Raw genomic sequence first — 24,145 nt, forward strand, 5'->3', positions numbered from 1 at the left:
CGATAGGGCAGTAATGACTGTTAGAGATGGATGACTGAAAGTGTGAGAAACAGACCAGCGCTTTATAGTAACAAGAAATTATTAGGAATTAATATTTAGGGTACTTTCACACAGCATGTTATTTCCACAGTGGAAAATCTGCATCAAAATCTGCATTACATGTGGATTTGCCAAGGATCTTAGTGTGGGTTGAGGGCGAGCACCCACTGGTGTTTGCGTTTTCCGCGGGGAAAAAACGCAGCGTTTTCGCCGCGTTTCCCGCGATTTTTCCGCGCGTTTTTCGCGGCGTTTTCGCGGCTTTTCCATTAATTTCCATTGACTTTCATGGGTGCATTAGGAGAAAAATAAGGACACATATGCAACTGACAGTTCCTATGTTAAAAACGCAAACGCAACGCAAAAAAAACGTCAGTGGACAGGAACACATGTTATCTCTATGCCTGTGCAGGAAAAACGCAAAACGCAGGTAAAAAAACGCCAGTGGGTGCTCGCCCTGAGGGTGGATTTCCCCCCCTTATGAAGAAGGTCCATATGTGCTGCAGTTTTAAAATCATCACCGCAGGACAATCTACACTGCAGATACATTCCATAGCCTGTGGATGTGATTACCCTTAGGCCTGTGGAATCAGCAGCAAAACATGATCATTGAAAAGCATGCAAATTTACTTTTTCGCTCACACTTGTGAATACGAATTACATATACCGTAAGAGGAGAAAAAACAAATTGGAGCATGCTCTATTCTGCCTCGGATTCTGTGCAGATGGCCTCTGTTGAAGTCAATGGAGGCCATCCGACCCACAGCCCATATGCAATTAACATTGCGTATGGGCCGCAGGTACCCGCTTCATTGCTTAGCAACAGTGCAGGAAATACGAACAGTAAAAAAAAAGAAGTGTACTGCGCATGACCGCCAACGAGCCTCTGCTGTCAGATGCAATACAGAAAATTCAGGTACGTGGAGCCGCTGGCCAGCTTCACAGCCAGAATCTGCTGCGGGCCTCCCACATGCGGAGTTTGACCTGCGTCAAGTTGGCCTTACGCACGCATCATTTTGCAGCATTTTTCACTGCGTTTTTAATGGTGTTCATTTTTAAGTTTACAAAATGCTGCAGCCAGACGTTACCCAATATGTCAAAAGCGCATGGCATTTTTTTTAAAAAGCATTTAAAAACACATCTTCCCATAAAAGTCTTCTATGAGCGTCAATATGAATTCAGATCATGTTCTCTTTTGGTTAATTTCTAAAAACGTCCACGTTCTAAAATACATGTACGGTATTTTCTATTTGTTTTGTTTTCGTTTTGTGCATGCATAAATCCCTTTTACTCGGGGAACATTTACTACTGTATTCTCTGTGTAAACATTTTTAACACTAATTCATGGTTCAGTCAGGTTTTGTCTGCACACTTTGTAAATGCAAAGGTGACTTGTGTTGATTTCACAAGGGACAAGAAAGAGCAAATAGTTTGACATTATGCATGGATGTACAAATGGTTGGCAAGTCCCTGGAGACTGGACTGAGAAAAAGAACAAGAAAACAAATAAGCTGCCCATCAACCGAATGAAAACCCAATATTGACAGAGAGAAAGCTCTATATTCTTTACAATAAATGTTCTTGTAAAGAATATTCTTATATTCTCCATATACTTTACAATACTTTATATTAGTCTTATATGATAATTATATGAGACTGAAAAATTCAGAGAGTAGTAAATATATAAACAGCTATGTGCCGCATACACTTTATAATCAAATGGGTAAAAGTTCCAGATGCCTCAATGCGTTATTTCAATTTCCTGTGTTTGGCAGAAGAGGGCTAGGGCTTCTTATGTGTAGTGAAGGCAAATATTAAAGAGACATTCTTGGCTAAATTGATTAACTGTGCTATATCTAGCATAGTGCCTAAGAGGGTGGTACATGGCACAGAGATTCTTTCTTTGGTGTTCTTCCTATTGACCTATCCAGCCCTTTGGGTAGCAACCCTGCATAAACCTGGCTTCGAATTCCTTGCTCTGCAATCCAGTTCCTGTTTCCCTGTTTAGCTCCACCCCATTTCCTTGATTAGACACCTTATTTAAACCTGGCCTGGCATTCCCTACATCACGAGATTATTGTGCTCCAAGACTGTAATAAAGTTCCCCCACCTGCCTGCTCCTCCATACTGCAAACTGACATACCCATGTACTTACCTCTGGCTTTCCCTAACTATGCTACTCGCCTGCTCCTCTGTACCTTGAACTGATAGCTACCTATGTAACAACCTCTGATTTCCCTCACTATGCTACCTGCCTGCTCCTCTGTTCCGTAAACTGATACCTACCTGTGTACTGACCTGTGAATGTCTCTTACCACGCTACTGATCTGCACCAGTTTCGACAAAGAGACTCCAACCCTGAACCGGATTGTTACCAGGGCATTATTGGAATATGAGAAGGTCGATGGTCATACTGATGAACTGCCCACCACCTAGGCCATTCTGACTAGACTGTAAGGAGGTGTTGGGACCATTGGATTTGTGAAGTCGTGCACACAAGGCAATTGGGCTCAGGACGCTCTTGATAGACTACCAGCAGAGAGGATCATCTGATTGACTGACAAGCATGAGCCATTCCAACTGTTTCATTGTCTGCCACCCAGAGACAGGTGGCACCATCATTGTAGGCCTTTGTGTCTGTCTGAACTATTTTCTGGTGCTTGGCTGAAGGACATTTGGTCTCACAGCACCTAATACATGTGCTGCTTTTGGCACCCAACCACTATCATTTGCAGTGGTGTCATGAATGAGGAAACTGAACTGCTATGTGGTGGAAGCGTGTTGACTTCAGCAATGAATCCAGGATTAGTTTGGGCAATGACAATGGATGTGTGTTTGTGTCTGGAGACCTAGGGGTGAACGCTGCAATCCTGCCTTTTCTGTGGAGCGGCACACTGCCCCCAATGCTGGTGTGTTGGTCTGGGGTGCCATCACATATGACAGTCAGTCATCCCTAGTAGTAGTATGAGGAACAATGACAACTCAGTGATATATTGGGGACATCCTGCAGCCACATGTGTTCCTCTCATGGCAGGGCTTCGAAGAGGCATTTTATAGCAGGATAATGCTTGGCCGCACACAGCAAGGGGTCACAGGAATGTCCCCAGAAAGTTGCACACTTCTGTGGTCTGCCTGTCATATTTCAGCTCTATGTAGACCAAGGGGAAATTTTTTTGGCCTCCACTGGATGAATGGAGCACCATGAATGCATTTAACAAATACATAAGCCCTCTTTACCTGGCGTAATGTAGGGCTCGAATGCATTGTGCACAGAGCCTTAATATGTGTTAAAGAGCCTTTTATGTTCTGTTAATTCTCCTCTATATAACTTTAGGTTGGGGCAGGACATACTTAATAAGGGCTCTTACTATTCAGTTTGAGAAAAGTTTTATTAGAGCACATATTAATGGAATATAAGCACCAGTGTTATTTATTTTACTCAGTTTTGATACATGAGGCCATATATGTCTCCTAGTTAGGTGTTCCCATGCCCTGCATAGTAGAAGTTTAAACTATGTATGGTACCTGGCCACAATAAACAAGATTCTGTATCTCATGACTATTTAAAATACATCTATATTTTTAATTGTATGATTTCTTAAGAAAATAAAACTAACAAAACTCGAGGGGAGAGTAAAAAAAAATAGGGAAGAGAGCACTGCAATTTTCTAGGAAAGTTGCAATATTAAAGTACAGTATTTAAAAATAGAATCAAACTCCAGCAAAGTGGGTGTCAATCATCTAACACAGTAACTAATCAGCTATAGTGAGTTACTGAATAGATGCATATTCCATTACATGCTGTATTACACTATGGTCGATATAGCACCTTGTGGAAGCATGGTATTGTTGTATGTGGTATGCCTATTGTCTGTAATACATTACAGAACAGACCCTACATGCTGCCATACCGGCACATTATACACATGAGGCCAAAGGCTTGAGCTTATCCTCATGGGTCGCAGACCACACCTATAAGATATACTTGGCATAATGAGGTCGTACTGAAGGTGCCATTGGCAGCAAAAACAGAGTTTACTGGTTAAAAGTTAAAATGCAGTAACATTAATTAACACATACAGAAACATTATAAATTTGGGGATTGTCTGTTGCCTGATCATAATTACAGTCTGTAATTATATTTACCAGGATGGTAAAATGGAAGATATTGATATTGTTCACATATTGATATAGAACATAATTAATCTGATGTCATTAATATATAATTAAATTGCAAAGTTATGTATTTATTTTTTATTTACTGTAATTAAAGTTTTATCAGTGACACACATGGAAGTCAGAGATTCAATTTACTTAACACTATTATTATAAAGCCATGAAAAATAATGCACTTCATTATTGAAGCATTTTTAATTAAATCATCTATTGAGAATCTTAATCGAATTTATAAAGCTTATGTTTGTTAATGACAGATTTTGCGCAACAATGGCTGCAATCCCTGTCAAAGGTAGAAAAAGAAATGAACTGCAGTTTATTAATCCTTAAATGACATTTTGGCCTCTTCGGCAAGAAGTATTTTTAACGGACTCTGTAATTACTGTTAAACCCTAGTGTTGATAAACAAACTTCAATAATCCTTAGAGAGCCTATTGATTGTGGTTTCTGGTGTGCCACACTCAATAGAGATTATAATAGTTTCCACATATTATATTATATAGACGTTTATTTGTAGCAATCTTAAAATAATTCTTAAAATGAACCCATCATCAGGTTTCCCGCTGCCAAACCATTGCCACCACATTTTTAGTCTTTATAACACATACAATAGTACTTCCTACTTTTCGTAGTTAACTCCAATGCTATATGTTAATAAGTTCTCAACAGTTCGGTATTAGAGATGAGCGAGCACCAAAATGCTTGAGTGCTCGTTACTCGAGTCGAACTTTCAGTGATGCTTGAGAGTTCGTTTCGAGTAACGAACCCCATTGAAGTCAATGGGCGACTCGAGCATTTTTGTATATCGCCGATGCTCGCTAAGGTTTTCACTGGTGAAAATCTGTAAAACCCAAGAAAGTGCTGGAAACAACACAGAAACGGATAGGGCAGGCGAGGGGCAACATGCTGGGCTGCATTTCAGGTTCCCAGGTCCCACTATTCAGCCACAATAGCGGCAAGAGTGAGACCCCCCCCCCCGCACTGTCAGCATAAAGATCGTTCTCCTCTGCCACAGCTGTAACAGCTGTGGCAGAGAAGAACGATGTTAGCCCGTTGAATTCAATGGAGCGGGCAATACAGCTGCTGAATACTACTCAGAGCAGTTCAGGAGAACTGCCACCAGCCGCGGCTGGACTCTGTCTGCAGGGACCGGGTGAGTATATATATTTTTTTTGTTTTTACACATTTCTGGATGAATTTCAGGAAGGGCTTATATTTTTAAGCCCTTCCCGAAAATTCATCCTGCGCTCGCTGGCAGCCCATTGCTTTCAATGGAGCCGGCTGTATTGCCGGCTCCATTGAATTCAATGGTCAGTGCTCGTTTAATCGAGACGAGTACCGCGTGGTGCTCATCTCGAGTAAAGAGCATCTCGAGCACCCTAATACTCGAATGAGCATCAAGCTCGGACGAGTATGCTCGCTCATCTCTATTCGGTATACATATCCAGACCATTAGTGTTACTGTTGGAGTTCACTCCAAGCCGGCCCATTTCCTTTGATTGACATGGATAACATCTTCTCTGTCATTTACAGCTCAATCATCATTTTAAAGCATCAAAAACATTGTATGCACATAAGAACTTTGATACTTCCCACTGCTTAATCTGTCGCATTGATGCTACACTGCTAAGGACTGACGCATGTTCAGTTTATTTTGCCCTGTTGTGTGCAGAGGCACAAGATTTCCTCTGGGTATGTGCTGCTCTCAGTATTGCAAAATGATAACCAACTTGTCAACGATGTTGAGAATGTCAACTACCTCAGTCAAAGGAAGAGCACCAGCTTAGCATGTTTCTACTGGCAGCTCTCATGGTCCATAATAAATTATCTAATGTTATTGCTGAACATTAGCTCAAAAGCCATCTTTTGAGCGATAATCGTTGTGTCTAAACGCGCTGCGATCGTGTACTGTTCATGCACTATTCATTCATCAGCAAGCTAGAAATCACAGATGACTTATCAGCGCTGCACACTGATTGCATTCTTTCAGCCGCTATCCCGCTGGGACTTCTCAGCAGGATACCAGGTGAAAGCTCTGAGAATAAAGCAGCTGTCAGCGCTCCTGCCATTTCTCTAAACTATCAGCTCAGTGAGACACCGCTGAGAACTCAGAGAACAAAGCAGCTGTTTGCATATACCAAAAAACTGGAAGGGGGGAGGGATATGTCTTTATGTTAAATCATACTTAATGAAGACTATGAGAAGATATAGGTGTAGGAGATGAACACACAAAATCTTTAAGGGTAGAAATACAGGGAAGGAAGACTAATAAAATCCTGATAGGAGTTTTTTTTCTAGCCCACCAAAAATAACAGAAGAAACTGAAAACCTATTACTAAGACAAATAAAAGAGGTGTCAAACCGAAATTAAATAATTATCATGGGGACTTTAATTATCTGCATATAATATAGGAAGATGAAATCTGAAAATCTCACAGGTTTTCGAGAACAATTAAAAATAACTACCTTACCCAACTTGTGTGATGGCCAACTAGATGGTGTGCCATTTGGGATGTATTATTAATCAACAGACCAGACAGAATCATGGGGGTGCAGGTTCAGAGACACTTGGGAAATAGAGACCACAATATAATTAATTTCCAGTTGCCATTCAATAGGAAGCCTCATCAGGAAGAGACAAAAAAAACCCTAAACTTTAGCAAAGCAAAATTGGATCATCTGAGAATTACTATCGGCAACATTAAATGGGACAATGTTCTCAAAAATAACAATACAGGCAACAAATGGGAGAAGTTCAAAAACATCCTAAATACCTGAAAAATGCTTGAAAAAGACTTATAGCAGCAGTCGAAACGTCGCAAGATAGGCAGTGGCTTTGTGTTAGTAAATAAAGAATACTCCATATGAAGACATGGATGTGAGTATTCATCCTGGATTTATATGCATCATAGTTGCTGCTCCAACTTTATGACTTTTTGAGATGATGTATTTGTGGATTTAATAGTCCAGATCCACGTTTGGAGCATGCAAGTAACTGTAGTGTGTGGCTCTCCCAGAGGGATTATCTTTTGTGCTGCTGTGGCAGACTAGAAGTTATTTACATCCTGAATACCTCATGTGAGCAGTTTATACCCTTCAAAAATAAAAGAACTAAGAATAAAAGGAAATCAATGTGGCTCAACAAGACTGTAAGGGCAGGCAATAAGTGAAAAAAGAAAGTGTTTAAATTATTAAAACAAAAGAGGCATGACCTAAAGGCCAACAGGATGGCAGCAGCAGCATGAGCTCCGCTGGCGCCGACACTCCGAGAGTGGTAAGCAGGGCAGTGAGCAGTGACAGAAACCAACATAAAGGTTTACCTTGTGCCCCAGACTGAAAAGATGACACGCAGGAAGCAGAGTACGGGAAATCTGCGGTGGTTAGAGGAGTTTTTTGTGCCACACGGGTCTCCCACAGCCATGGCTGACAAGGACATACCCACTTCTGGCTCCCAGTCGCAGTCTCCACAGAACACCACAGAGAAGATCTCCTCACCTGGCAGTGAAAGTGGTGAGTTAAGCAAGTCTAACAAAGTCAAACAAACAAGCCCAAGAGGCCGTTTAGCAGCAGGAGGGGGGAAGAGAAAGGTGTTGCAGAAGAGACAGGAGTTAAACAACAGTAACCCCAAATCAAACATGGTGTCAGCCCCACAGACACATGAGGCAAGCTTCCCCTCTGACAGCCCAGAAAAACAAAGACCCAGACTGTCATCACTATCATTTCTGGAAGGTCAGGGATTACAAATATGTCAGAGGCAGGGGGAGTGGGATGCTTTGATATCTTCCTGCCTCGTAGAAGCTAGCCACTGATAGCCAAAGAAGCTATCAAGGCACTCAGTGCTACAATACAGGCAGAGGTCAGAAGCTTAGCGTCCAGTGTCAATGTGTCACTACAGGAGGTTACCATAGAATGGAACACACACAGAATAAATTAGAAGAAGTGGTTAAATCACACAATGAATTGCTAGATGCTCATTATGAGCTGGAAGAGGTAGTAACTAGGCTGCAAAACAAATGATCAGATTTAGGAAACAGAAACAAGGAATAATGTGAAATTTAGAGGGATGTCAGAAAACATAACTGCTGCAGAAATTCCAAGTTTCATAACACATCTTATGCTCAATCTGCTATCTGAAATCCCCAAACAGGGTTTAAAGATAGATAGAGCCCACAGGCTCCCCGCCCCAAATTCTTACATGAGTCTAGCCCCAGAGACATTATAGCCCAGATACATCACTACAGCACAAAAGAAGCCTTAATGAATGCGGCAAGGACACTCCAATCTTTCCCAAGCCCATACTTAGAAATTCACCTCTATATACACCTTTTGCAAGCCACGCTAGAAGCAAGGAGAGGCTTTGCTGGGGCTAGCGCCACTATGAGGGACACAGGCATCCAGTATAAATGGAGTTTCCCCACAAAAATCATAGCGACGAAAGATAACAAAACGCATGTTTTCTACAAACTGGCAGAAGTATAGAAAGAGCTGGAAACCTGGGGATTGACCATTCAAGCTCCAAAGCAACGACTTAGAAAAGCTAGACCTAAACGGCAGTTCCAACCCAGAACAAATAGAGCAAAAGACCCTGAACAAACAAATGAATGTTGACAGTTTTGACTAGATAATTCCTTGACCTGTTAAGTCTCTGTATTCACTTTTTTTTTAATGACACAGTGTATGGAGTGCCCGCCTTTTGTATTGCCGAACTTATCTTCCCCCATGCTCCTAAGAAATATGCAGGAGTGATGGTGGCATTTAAGGAACGTACAAAATTTATTATTGAAACGCAAGTTAGCGACATTAAGGGCCGCTACATAATTCTAATTGAGTCCTTGAGAAGCAAAACAGGGACAATAGTCAATGTTTATGCCCACAATGTCAGACAGATTCACTTCATCAACAGAGTCATGAAAAAAATACGGCATTTAGCAAAACGAGCATTGATAATGTGCGGGGATTTCAATGCCATACCTGACAGAGGGGTAGATACGACAGCTCAGGTCATGAGAAGAAGACTAGATCTAGGCGCATGGTTACAAAAAGAAAATCTATTTGACACATTTAGATGTCTTAATGCTACGGTGAGAGAATTCACGTACTACTCCCCACAGCACAAATCATTCTCCCGAATTGACCTATATCTGGTAGACAGAGGAACTCTTACTTTAGTAAAGAAATGTGAGATTATTACAGCCACTTGGTCAGATTATGCTCCATTACTGACAACAGTTAGCATCGACGACATACAGGACCCACATAGAGAATGGAGTGCTCCCCGACATAGTACATTCGGACCAAATAGGCTTCATTAAAGGCAGACATGCCTTGGATAGCACAAGATGGATCCTCAACCATATACACTCAGTGGAGGCCTCTAAAATAACAACTGTATTGCTAGCCCTTGATGCAGAAAAAGCCTTTGATAGGGTGCATTGGGGCTATGCTTTTGAAACCCTGAGGCAGTTTGGCTTTGGCGATTGGGGAGTCCATGCCATCCAGGCCCTATATTCTTCCCCTACGGCAAGGGTATTGGTAGACGGCACATTGTCTGAATCCTTTAACATATTAAACAGACGAGGCAGGGTTGTCCGTTGGCCCCATTATTGTTTACGATCAAACACGGAGATACAGTAAGGGGAATCTCGATGGGATCACAACACAATACAGAAGAAGACTGCGGGGACTGGGGAGAAGAGCCAGACAGCGCTTCTAGGTGAGTTAACTTTTTTTTTTCTACAGCTAGGAATGATTTTTGGCATAGAGCTTATATGTCAAGCCCCCCCAGTCTCCCCGAAAATCATCCCTGCAGGGGTTGCCTTTATCCCATTGCTTTCAATGGGGCGGCAGCAATGCCGGCCCCATTGAAAGCAATGGAACCGCATCGCGCTCCTGTGCCACAGCTGTGACAGGGAAGCGCACTCTACTCCCTATGTTTTCAATGTGGCCAGCGCTGCTGCCACCAACCCCATTGACTACAAGGGTTTCACATTCAAGGAATCCCCTGCTGCAGCTGTCACAGCCACAGCACGGGATACCGATCGCACTACTATGTGCAATTTTTACGCACAAATTTTTTTTACTTCGGTCGCATGGTTTTTAACACATGCAATGTGCGATTAATTTTATCGCACATATATGTGCGCTAAATATTCGTTCATGTGACTGCAGCCTAATAAAGCAATTTTCTTCATTTTTTCATCATTGCATTGCAATAGCTTTAACTTTTTATCTTTTGCTCATCATAGCCATATGCAATTATGTATTTTTTGTAAAGCAGAAAGATGAAAAATAGCAATTCTGACATTTTTTAAAATGTTTTTTTTTTTTTAAATTTTGTTCACTGTATGGGACAAATAAGATAATATTTTCATTGTTTTGGTTGTTCCAAATGCGGCGATACCTACTATCTGTATTTCTCTTGTGTGGATGTTTTCCTATTTAAAGGTATATATACACGGGCATTAAATATATTGCGCCCGAGATTCTCGGGCACAAGTCAGATCGGACAACACATGGACATCCCATCTGTGTGCTATCCAATGTGCTTAACGCCGTACATTGACATGTGCTGTTCTTGTGAGAAAAAAAAGGACAATAGAAACAAAACTCCGGGACTTCTATGGATTCCAGAATAAAAACAACATTTTATTTAAATTATATGGATAAAACCATATTTCAAAATTACAAATTTTGGAAGATGTTTTAGTTCATGAAATTTAAATAAAATGCTGTTTTTATTTTGCAATCGACGGAAGTGCCGGAGTTTTATTCATATTGCTGTTGACAGTGTTCCTGCACCGGGTCATACACTCCGCGGGTAGTGTATCCATGTGGTGAGCTGGCAGTAGGAGTTGTAAGAATTGGACATTCTGCTTTTTTTTTGCTCAGACTATTTGTCTGAGTAAAAAAGAGCCCATGTGCAAATACCTATTCAAATGGGTGCTAATTCTGTCTGATTTTTGGACCGATAGTTTTTGTCCGACAATCGAACTGAGAAAAAAAACATCTGCATGTACCTGTAGGAGGGTTTTTAGTGGGAAAAGTGTCTAATGGCCTGAGTTGCATGACAGGCATGGAGCCCTCCTGCTGCCTTGGGAAGCCATTAGCCCCTTCTGATCATATCAAAGGGTGTACATGGGTGACAGGTGAAGTTTCCATCGCCTGTAACCTGCTTGCATGTTGCAACCGCTATTGAATGTGGCATATGAGAAATTAAAAGGCTGGGGTGGGAGGTTTCTCTGCTACCAGGAGCTCTACTGTCAGTAAATAGCACAAAATACCTATGTCAGGTTAAACCCGTAATACTGTTAAAAGGTGAATGTGAAGGTTTAAAGCCCATTAATGACCACCATGAAAAGGGGTATTGGCGGTCACTAAATAGTTAACAGACATGTCATTTGTCACATTGTACTAAAGAGATTGAAACATATTTTCAATAGCAAATCCCCATTCAAGACTTTTTTCTATTAGCCACAGTAGAAGGCCTTTACAAAGATTAGCTCCTGCAGGTAATGACTTTTAATTTTAAATGTACTATATACAATTTTAGTACATAGAAACATATAAGGTTTTAATAGGATTAGAAAAGCAGGGCTGCTTTCTTCCCGAAACAGTGCCACATCTCTCCATGGGTTGTGTCTGGTATTACAGTTCAGCTACATTGAATCAAAAGGGTCTAAGCTGCAATACCAGACAAAACCTATGGACAGACAGTAATAATGCTTTTCTAACCCTATACAATCCATTTAAAGGGAATCTGTTGTCAGATCAGGCTCTTTGTCCGCTGTATGTCATAACAATTAATATATATTCGATAAATATAATATATTCCATAAAAGGTTATTTTATGGCTGTTTTCTTATGCTGTTCACAGCTCAGAATTGGGAGAAAGGGCAGAGTGTGCCAGTTTTTATTTTTTATTTTAGCCAAACATAGGAGTCGATACAGAGGAAAGGGGAAATATGAGGTTTTCTTTTATGTTTTTCCTTCTTTTATGTGATGTCTACTACTATATACATGGCCCTGAAGAACCTGCTGTCATCAGTATATCAAGTGACACACAGATTCCAGCAGTACATTTTGTTTGTTGTGTGTATCTTATTTCATCTGTATTTGTTATCTCATCCTTCAAATGTTTTATTACATTTTCATAAGAAGCACAGAGACACAGCAAATAATAGTTGAATGCAAGCATAAACAAATAAGCCTGAACACAAAACACAGATGCTTAAAAGTCAAAAACAATACTGATTATGGATTAAAAAAAAAAAGAAATACATAACCACACAAGGAAGGAAATCTGTCTGCATAGTAGAGAACAGCAAATAAAGCCGTCTAAATATTTAATACATAGGAACCTTACTCAGGTCACATACCAAGTTGTAAACATGGAAGATGCAAAAGGAAAACATGAGAGGAACAAGGAATGAAGGGAAAGGAAGGAATTTAAAGGCAGATAATTTATCAAGAGAACCAATCATCAATAAAAACTGTACGACAAATTCCCTGCATAAGACAGTCAGGGATATCAAAACGTATCAAATCATTCAAAATAATGTAGACATGATCATTGACTCTCGGGTGCAACTCGCATTAGATAGCACACGATTATCCCATCCATATGCTGTTCGATGTGCAGGACACTGCATATTTGCATGTTCTACTTTTAGGGTGCGTTCACACGAGCGCATAAATGGCGCGTTTTTGCGACCAAACGTATATACGTGACCATCTGAGGCAATGGTTTCGAATGTATTCGTTCACATGGGTGATTTTACGGCACGTAAAAACGGCAACCCGAAAAAAAACCGGAACATATGCGACCGAAATACGCGCCAACGCATATTCGATGGCCGAAAAGATAGTTTGCAAAGTAGGAACAAACGAAAATACGCTTTCTAGCTCTGGTCGTTATCGGTGAAAAACGTTCTCTCGGGCGATTATACGTTGCGCTCGTGCGAACGTAAATACGCCTACGCTCTTCTGCCCGCACCCTCAAAGAGTCTAACACTGACTTGCAGGAATGCTGCCTTCCAATAGGTGGTGCTGCAAAGGTATTGTTTCATCTTTCTTATTTACATATTTCCCAGAGAAGCATGGATGGCCTTATAAGTCTCCTGACTCATCTTCTAGGTGCCTCCTCACACACCCTATAAGTGCTCTCCTTAAGAAGAAACAATATCTTTTCCGATCCATGTCATAGGTCTCTCTCTAGCCAAGCCAGAAACCTACTGCACAGTGGTGAGCGGCAAAAACCCTGAAACAGCTGCCTGTGTATGGTATTTTGGCTTGGTTTTCAATGCCCAGTCATTGCTATAAGGCTTGTATAACATTGGCTTGTGATAGGTGCCGCTGCAGAGGTATTGTTACATTTTCATTATTTGCGCTTTCGTCTGTGAAACAGACCAGAATGGGACAAGCTGCTATTAACGGCTATGTCAACTGATTCAAAGTGTGTTCTTATTTCAAACTATAGGCCTTAAAAATATTACAGGGCTATCCTTTAAGTAACATCAATTAAAATGTATAGACCCTTAAAGCCTGTGTAAGACCAGTGCTCTACAAAAGATTATATAAAGGCAAACTGCCTATCTAAGCAACATTTACACAATAAAATATATTGTATTATAACAATGTGCGAGCACGCCGGAGCGGCCCCATTCAACAGAACAGAAGAGCAGACTGTGCAAGCGCGTCTAATCGAGGGAGAAGAAGGCTTTGGTCGGCGCCATGGAGACGGGGATGCCAACACCGGAGGGGGTAAGTGTATAACTTCTGTATGGCCAATATCTAATGCACGATGTACATTACAAAGTGCATTAATATGGCCATACAGAAGTGCTTAACCCCACTTGCTTTCGCGGGACAACCCCTTTAATGTATATTGGTGACATTTGTTTCTCCTGCCCATGTGCCTAATCTTACATTTATCAATATTGAACTCCATTTGCCCTTTTTCCACCCAAGCCCCCAGTTTATCTACGACCATTTGCAGCCGTACATTGTTCTCCATTGTATTAATACCTTGTATAATTTTGTATCCTCTGCAAATATCGATATTTTACTGTGCAGCCCCTCTATCAGATCATTGATAAATATATTGAATAGAACGAGGCCTAATACTGAACCATGTGGCACCCTACTAGCGACGGTGGCCCAATCAGAGTACGAACCATTTATTACCACCCTCTGCTTTCTATCTCCGAGCCGGTTATTTACCCAACTACACACGTTTCCACCCAGACCAAGCTGTCTCATTTTATATATCAGCCTATTATGCGGCACGGTGTCAAAGGCTTTAGAGAAATCCAGATATATGAGATCAATAGACTCTCCCAGGTGCAGCCTAGAACTTACTTCATAGTAGAAGCTGATCAGATTGGTCTCACATGTTTGACTGCTCATGAACCCATGCTGATTAGGGGTTAGCTTGGCTATAATTCTAGTAATGGAAAATTAAGTGGCAGGGCAATACCCACTGATATTTGGTATCATGGCAGGACAAGACTTGCAGCAGTGGTTTGAGCTCTCATTTACGCTGGATAGTGAAGGAGGCAATATCTGCAAAAAATATGAACTTAATGGTACCCAATTGTGATAAGATCCTTGAATTTGTTTGCTTTCATAATGACCTCCTTAGTTTTATAGAGCATCAATTTCATAATGACATTTCTAGGTAAGCCATCCAACCTGTCAGAGCTCTGGAAATGTGGACAATTTCATAGAAAATCTCTGGCATACCTGAGATTTACCTAGCATACCATAAGCTTTTGTACTTGTCCTACAAGGCACATTTTAAATCCAAAACAAACTCAGGTAGCACTTGAATGAAAAAGTTCACTCCTACCTATTTTTAAAGTCCTCAGTTTTAGCATTGGCAATGTCCTGCTGTGTGTCAAGGTTGAGACGTAATCCATATTCTGATTCCCCATAGCTACTGTGGCATCTAAATTAGACTTTATGAAGTCAATACATTGTCCCAAGCATTGAAATTCTGTTCTAATCTCTGATGTTAATTTACTGCAGACTTTTCCAATTCATGTTCTAGTAACTGGGAGAAGCATGTAGTGAAGCATTTATCACCTGAATATGAATAAGATTGTTGACTAATATTCCCGCCGGTCTCCATATGTTGGGATGGAATGTCTGGCATTGCCTGAGTTATAGAGGAAGAGAGAACTTTTATTTATAATTGCCCCAGTTGGAGAGCTGTTCTTAAATAAGTTAATATTCTGTATATACACTCTATCAAAAACAAATTAAGCACCTAGAAGGAGTTATTAGAATGGGATGAAACTTTCTGTATTTGATTGTAACGCTCATATAAGGACGGAATTACAATATTAGAGCAAAAGGATAAATAATTGTGGAAAACTGAAAACTTGAAGGGAGGCTCAAGTATGCTGTTGGGACACCTTTAGCTTCGATGCAAATTGTGATATGGGCAGGCATGAAGGCATACAGGTTCTGTATGGTATCCTTCAGGATATTGCTTCATATTTTCTGCAACTGAGCCTCTAGATCGTGCAAACTTGTAGGCTGTCAAAGTTGGTGTCCTAGATGGTCCCATACATGTTCTTTTGGTCATAAATTTGGTGACTTAGCAGGCCACAGAAGTCTGGCAATGCTGTGGAGATATTCATGTGACAAACTGCTTCTTGGAAGCAGCCATTAGAGGCAACACATGTAGCTTCAGGATGTCCTTAACAAATCGTTGAGCTGTTATTGTCCCTCGTACCACTACTAGAGGTGACCAACTGTTGTATGCAATGCCCCCCAGACCATCACTCCAGCAGCGGGCAGTGTGCCTCTCCACAGCAAAGGCAGGATTGAGACCCTCACCCCATGGTCTCCAGACATGAACACGGCCTATGTCACTGCCCAAACTAAACCTGGCTTTGCCACTGAAGACAACCCGGTTCCACTCCATAGCAGTTCAATATCATCATTCACGACACCACTGCAAACAGAGGTGATGGCGGGTGGGTGTCAAAGTCAGTAATGTAATGGGCGGCGTGAGACCTAAAGACCATTCATCTAATCACGCCACAACTCTAATGATTTGCATATCTACCTGAGATGTAACTGCATGCCAAATTTTCAGCCAAAGGACAATTCTTTCTAGTTGCTTGAGTTTTTCTTTTTACAAAGATTGTATTACATTCTGTGGCCAAATGCTTTACTGATTATTTGAAAGAACTATTCAAAAACGAAATTGCCTCTCAGTTGATTTTGCTCATTATGTGTATTGTGTTATGTACTTCCAAGGTATTTTATATCATACATGCTGAGAAAGATACACTTAATTATATACGTTTTTTTCTTTTTCAACAACAGATTAGCAACAGTGATGTTTCTAAGGTACAAGCAATAAAGTTTAATGGATCAAAACCATCAGATTTTCAATGGTCTTAATATAATTGAATTGCCACAATTGCAAACGGAAGTAACTTTCTTTAAGGTCAGGGGGTTGTGAAAAGTACATTTAAAGGGAACCTGTCAGGTATTTTATGCTGTTCTCACTGAGGGCAGCACATTTAATTAGTGGCAGTCATGCTGATTCCAGCTGTGTGTCATTTATAGAACAATGTGCAGGAATTTTGAAGAACTTTCAGTCTATCGTCACCGAGACAGAAAAGTTCCCTGAGGAACCAAAATAGAATCACCGAGGGAACCACTAAATAATAAATAAAATTTAACCTTTATTGATATAAATTTAAAAATATGTATACATAGGGCGTGATCAATCCTTAATAGGTATAGTGCCTGTCAAAACCGATCGGCACCGTCCATAAAATATGATGCCTAGGACAGGTAAGGTGTATTAATCTCCATTCACTTATATAATTATCACGGAAGGGATTTTCCACACTACCGATGCTCTCTAGGTGTGGATTCACCATGCACAAATATCCACTATTAGTCTGATGGTCTTATTTAGAACCACTATAGGATTACTCGTGGTACATATGAATAAAATGACCAATCCAAAATGTGATCAAGATGAGATAAACCGTATAATCACAGAGTGGTTGAGTACTGGATAAAGGCATTCATAGGGCACTTTGCGATTTTTACCTATCTCGGCTATATGCATAAACAGATGAATAATGATGCATATGCTCCAATAGAGATATTAGTGACCCTGTCGCTCTATCCCTATTTTGGTAAATATCCGTGACTATAGTATGGATGAAGAAATTCCTTATGGTGGAGTAGTGTTATGGATACGCGCATTAATGTAGTGCACGAAATCCTCCACTACAGATATAACTGCCTTGATAGCAGAAAAGTATATAACAATTGTCCCAGGCGTCAATCTATATAGTGTATACTGTTAGTTGCGATGTACTTCTAACAGTGTGTATACACCATGCTGCATAAGTGCTTATTCTTATTTCAATTTTATTGAACAAGCACCAAGTACCAACAACAGTGGTTACTGAGAGTAATGTTCAGAGCCAAGTAACTCTAACTGTTAGTGGATTATAGAATATCAAAGGAGGATCTAGTATGAAAGGCAGGACTGATAAAATAGTCCAGCAGTAGCCTAACACCTGATCCTCCACTAAGGCCCGTTTAAACGGCATACGTAGACCAGCATCAAAGGCAGAACTGGTGATGCAATTCAGAAATGCCTGATAGTTGGTTTACTAATAGCCAGTATCACTCACTTAGCACAGTAGTGAACTACCACAGGCAATTAGCCTATGAGGAGTCTTACTACTAATTGCTAAATCAAATAGAACCATCAATAAAACCATCTACGCGTTTCAACAGCTTAGTTTAACAAGCTGTATCATCAGGATGGTATGGTATTATGCAATCAAGATAAAGAGATTGCATACACAATTCAGCCATGTCCTGCACCAGTCATAGATATATAACTAAGTGCAACACAAGCTAAGTTTTGAGATGGTATACTAAGGTGCAATCAGATGGAACAATTGCATCTAAGATTCAGCTAAGTAAGGCATTAGTCATAGATATGACAGACTGTGCCATAGACATAGCTGATGTTGAGCAAGTAGCGAGGTGAACAGCCTAACGGGCTGTGTTAAACTGAGCAGCAATGGTCAGTAGCCTGATGACAGGGCTTATAAAGACCAAACCACGCCTCCCTGTATGGAGGGCTCGTCCCCGTTCAGCCAATCTGCTTCATAGCTTCCCAGCACTCAATTTACCGAGATCTCGCGATAGTTGAGATCCCGCGCATGCGCAGACGCGCACAGCGTCCGTGGATGCCAACCAACGCCAACCAGCGGTCCGGAGGGCGCCGTGGCATCGGGGCACTGCGCAGATCAAGCGCATGTAGTGTGGAAGGGAATGCGAGGCACAATAAAGCCCAAACCAGGGCGATATCACCAACAGGTGTAATAGTAAATATGACTATAGGAAATGGATAGGATAAATCTATAACGTATAAGGAACAGATGTTTAAGGCATATACTGATGTATGGAAGAGGGTAAGTATAGGAATATGTGGATAACAGCTAACATGAACAGTATAGCAGAGATGGTACAAGGCATAAGACTAATGCAACGCATGGAGATGGTTATAGCCTCTTTGGGGTAGTGTATAAGATATATGTATACATGATATATAGTGATTAACACCATGAACATAATTATTAGACACCCATCTATATTGACCACAATCATATACTGATAGTTAGTTGTATATGTTTATAACCATATTAGTTTATTTAGCACTTACCGAACAGCATAGTAGATTGGTACAACCGGTACCTCTATAAAAACCGGGATATATCCCCTGAGCTGTAAATATGTGGTACTAAATATAAATGTGGTCAATAGAACATACACCATAAGGTGCTGAAAGGGCACATGGAGATGGCTATAAGATATATGTATACATGATATATAGTGATTAACACCATGAACACCATGAACATAGTTATTGGACACCCATCTATATTGACAACAATCATATACTGATAGTTAGTTGTATATGTTTATAACCATATTAGTTTATTTAGCACTTAACAAACAGCATAGTAGATTGGTACAACCGGTACCACTATACAAAACCAGTGATATAACACCTGAGCTGTGAATATGTGATATTAAATATCAATGTGGTCAATAGAACATACACCATAAGGTGCTGAAAGGGCGCATATATATTAACCTTATAACACTATTCACATGATGCACTTATATAAATGCAGCAAACGATAGCTGATCATTCAAGCCCTTTGGACTGCAGCAATCCAAACGGTGAATCCACCGTGTCTCTTTCTGTAGCAACAACCTGTCCACGTTGCCCCTTCTACCATTAGGTCTGATAATTTCAATTCCTTGAAACTGAATACAATCCGGGTTATTGTTATGTACATCACGCACATGTACTGCCAGACTCGTCTTCTCTCCTCGGTTGATGGTACCGATGTGCTCTAGTACACGTCTACGTAGTTGGCGGATGGTTTTGCCTACGTAATCCAAGGGGCATGGGCAGGTCGCTTTATATATTACTCCACTAGATCTACAGTTGATAAAATCCTTTATTTGATACGTCAGACCTGTGGCCGAACTGGAAAAATTCCCACCCCTTTTGATGTACTTGCATGCTTTACAGCCAGCGCACCTGAATGTACCCTTAGGAGGATCCGAGCCAAGCCATGTTTTCGTAGATGTAAGTGCCGAAAAATGACTATGGACAAGTCGGTCCTTCAAATTGCGGCCCCGCTTGTAAGTGATCAAGGGTTTATTTGGAAGATGTTCCATCAGATCGGGATCTTTGCACAATATATGCCAGTATTTATCCAAAATCCGTCTGATTTCATTGGATTGGTCGTCATAGGTGCCGATAATACGGATCTTTGCATCACCGTCAGCTCTCTTTCTTGGTTTCAGACAGTCCTCCCTCTTTAAGCTCTTAGCATGTATGTTAGCTTTATCCACTACCTCCTCAGGGTAACCACGATTAATAAATCTACGGCTCATTTCCTTAGATTTAATCAGGAAGTCATCGTCCGAGGAACAGTTACGCCGTGTGCGAATTAACTGTCCCTTCGGTATACCACATTTAAGGGGGGTAGGATGGTGGCTCTGCCAATGCAAAAGAGTATTTGTTGCTGTCGCTTTTCGAAATATTGATGTTTGTAGAGATCCGTTTGGCATTTTAGTTATGACGAGATCCAAAAACGTGATTTTGGACAGATTAATTTCGGCCGTGAAGTACAATCCTAGATCATTTTTGTTCAGATGACTAACAAATGTATAGAAGTCATCTATTTCACCAGTCCAGAGGATAAGCACATCATCAATGAAACGGACCCAAAGATCGATAAATGGGGTCCAAGTCTCATTGTTCTCACTAAACACGGTGGTCTCCTCCCACCAGCCCAGGTATAGGTTGGCATAGCTGGGGGCACAAGGGCTCCCCATAGCCGTACCCCTGAGCTGGTGGAAGTACCTCCCCTCGAAGAGGAAGTAGTTTTTCGTGAGAACAAAGGACAACAAAGACATTAGCAAGTTGTTATGCTGTTTCAGATGTGTACCTCTCTGGTTCAAATAATATTCTACGGCCTTCAATCCCCCACTGTGTGGTATCGAGCTGTATAGCGCCTCAACGTCGAGGCTTGCCAGTTTTGCGTTCGGGGGTAGGACTATATCCTCCAATTTTTTAAGGACATCCGTAGTATCCTTAATATAGGCCGGTAGTGATTCAACAAAAGGTCTTAATGCAATGTCTAGGTAAGTACTGATACCTTGCGTCAGGCTGTCATTGCCTGCAACAATGGGTCGGCCTTTTACAGGAGTCAAGCCTTTATGAATCTTCGGTAAGCCGTAAAAAGTCGCTATTTGCGGTGTTGAGGAGAATAAATATTGAAATTCTTTATCATCAATTAGATCATCCGTTTTCGCCTGCATCAAAATATTCCTAAGCTCAGTGAGAAAAACATCAGTAGGGTCTTCTTTCAGGATCTGGTAATTAGATTTATCCAATAGTATCCTGAGGCACATTTCCCTATATGCATCACGGTCCATCAGGACTATATTGCCCCCCTTATCGGATGGCTTAATAATTATGGTTTCATCCCTCTCGAGCGTTTGGAGAGCCATTTTTTCATCAACAGTGAGATTTTGATGCTTAAATTTCTTTTCTTTAGATAACCTCTCAAGGTCCTCAGTCACCATGGTTTCAAAAATCTCTATATACGGAGAATCCCCGGATGGGGGTAAACTCGTATTTTTTGACTTGAGGGTGGTGAAAGGGCCCTTACTAGGATCTCTCATATTCTCGTTTTCCAACGCTTCCAAAGCCTGAAGGGCTTCCAGGTCCTGATGGTCCAGACCCATATCTGCACATTTCTTTCTATCACGAATAGCAAAGAACTTCTTCCATCGCAGTTTTCTTAAAAATAGTGCGATATCTTTCGTCCATTCAAACAGACAAAACTTATTGGTGGGGATGAAAGATAGACCCTTCTTAATCACTGATTCTTCTTGTTTTGTTAAGCTTCTGGATGATAAATTGATGACTTGCAGTTCATTCTCATTAGTAGTTAGCTCAGCGACATTTACGGCATTATCTCTCTCGGACGTCAAAGATGTTACGTCTGATGGTAAGTAGACATTTCTATTGGGCCCCGATTCCGCGTCATATAATGAGTAATGGGTTGCCCTAAAAAATGACTCTCACCATTATTACCTCTTCCTCTGCCCCTAGTTCTCACTCTCTGGCCTCCTCTACCCCTCCTTCTATCACTGTGACCCCCTCGCTTAGAATAATCATGGGTTGAGTGTTCACTTTCGGACGAACTTAGTTCGCTTTCAGTCGGTGGTCTGACTTCGTATGCTCTATTTTCTATGAAGTCTCGCAGGTCTCTTTGGTATTGATTATGTTTGCGCTCCTTAAGGAACCCAGTGTATCTTTCTATTGTCAGTTTTAAGGAGTTCTCTCTTTTTTCATAGTCCGTTTCGGCAGAGAACTTCTTTCCTTCTTTAATTAATTCCTCAAGGGCTTTTCCTGCTTTCTCAAGGTTGATTTTTTCCTCTTCCAGGAGGAGGTTCATCAGCCTAAGCGAACTGTCCGTAGACTCCTTCTCCCATCTACTCATAAAGTCCGTGGTTCTCAGTTTAGGGGGGGGCATTATATGAATCCTGAGGCCTCTAGGGACGATTTTATTTTCCAGGTAATTGGTGAGAGCCTGTACCTCCCACCAGACTTTGACAAATTCTTTGTAAGCTCTAGTTATATTCTTAAAGGCTTGATTCAAAGAGGTAATCTGTAATGAAGTATCCATTTCCCTGTCTGAAAACACCATTTTAGCCTCCATCAGCCAGGAGGCCGTATTAATAGTACTTGATAGAAAGCCTGCCATAATAAACAAAAATCGTCACCGAGACAGAAAAGTTCCCTGAGGAACCAAAATAGAATCACCGAGGGAACCACTAAATAATAAATAAAATTTAACCTTTATTGATATAAATTTAAAAATATGTATACATAGGGCGTGATCAATCCTTAATAGGTATAGTGCCTGTCAAAACCGATCGGCACCGTCCATAAAATATGATGCCTAGGACAGGTAAGGTGTATTAATCTCCATTCACTTATATAATTATCACGGAAGGGATTTTCCACACTACCGATGCTCTCTAGGTGTGGATTCACCATGCACAAATATCCACTATTAGTCTGATGGTCTTATTTAGAACCACTATAGGATTACTCGTGGTACATATGAATAAAATGACCAATCCAAAATGTGATCAAGATGAGATAAACCGTATAATCACAGAGTGGTTGAGTACTGGATAAAGGCATTCATAGGGCACTTTGCGATTTTTACCTATCTCGGCTATATGCATAAACAGATGAATAATGATGCATATGCTCCAATAGAGATATTAGTGACCCTGTCGCTCTATCCCTATTTTGGTAAATATCCGTGACTATAGTATGGATGAAGAAATTCCTTATGGTGGAGTAGTGTTATGGATACGCGCATTAATGTAGTGCACGAAATCCTCCACTACAGATATAACTGCCTTGATAGCAGAAAAGTATATAACAATTGTCCCAGGCGTCAATCTATATAGTGTATACTGTTAGTTGCGATGTACTTCTAACAGTGTGTATACACCATGCTGCATAAGTGCTTATTCTTATTTCAATTTTATTGAACAAGCACCAAGTACCAACAACAGTGGTTACTGAGAGTAATGTTCAGAGCCAAGTAACTCTAACTGTTAGTGGATTATAGAATATCAAAGGAGGATCTAGTATGAAAGGCAGGACTGATAAAATAGTCCAGCAGTAGCCTAACACCTGATCCTCCACTAAGGCCCGTTTAAACGGCATACGTAGACCAGCATCAAAGGCAGAACTGGTGATGCAATTCAGAAATGCCTGATAGTTGGTTTACTAATAGCCAGTATCACTCACTTAGCACAGTAGTGAACTACCACAGGCAATTAGCCTATGAGGAGTCTTACTACTAATTGCTAAATCAAATAGAACCATCAATAAAACCATCTACGCGTTTCAACAGCTTAGTTTAACAAGCTGTATCATCAGGATGGTATAGTATTATGCAATCAAGATAAAGAGATTGCATACACAATTCAGCCATGTCCTGCACCAGTCATAGATATATAACTAAGTGCAACACAAGCTAAGTTTTGAGATGGTATACTAAGGTGCAATCAGATGGAACAATTGCATCTAAGATTCAGCTAAGTAAGGCATTAGTCATAGATATGACAGACTGTGCCATAGACATAGCTGATGTTGAGCAAGTAGCGAGGTGAACAGCCTAACGGGCTGTGTTAAACTGAGCAGCAATGGTCAGTAGCCTGATGACAGGGCTTATAAAGACCAAACCACGCCTCCCTGTATGGAGGGCTCGTCCCCGTTCAGCCAATCTGCTTCATAGCTTCCCAGCACTCAATTTACCGAGAT

The sequence above is a fragment of the Eleutherodactylus coqui genome, chromosome 9, assembly GCF_035609145.1.
Source record: "Eleutherodactylus coqui strain aEleCoq1 chromosome 9, aEleCoq1.hap1, whole genome shotgun sequence".
Taxonomy (NCBI): Eukaryota; Metazoa; Chordata; class Amphibia; order Anura; family Eleutherodactylidae; genus Eleutherodactylus; species Eleutherodactylus coqui.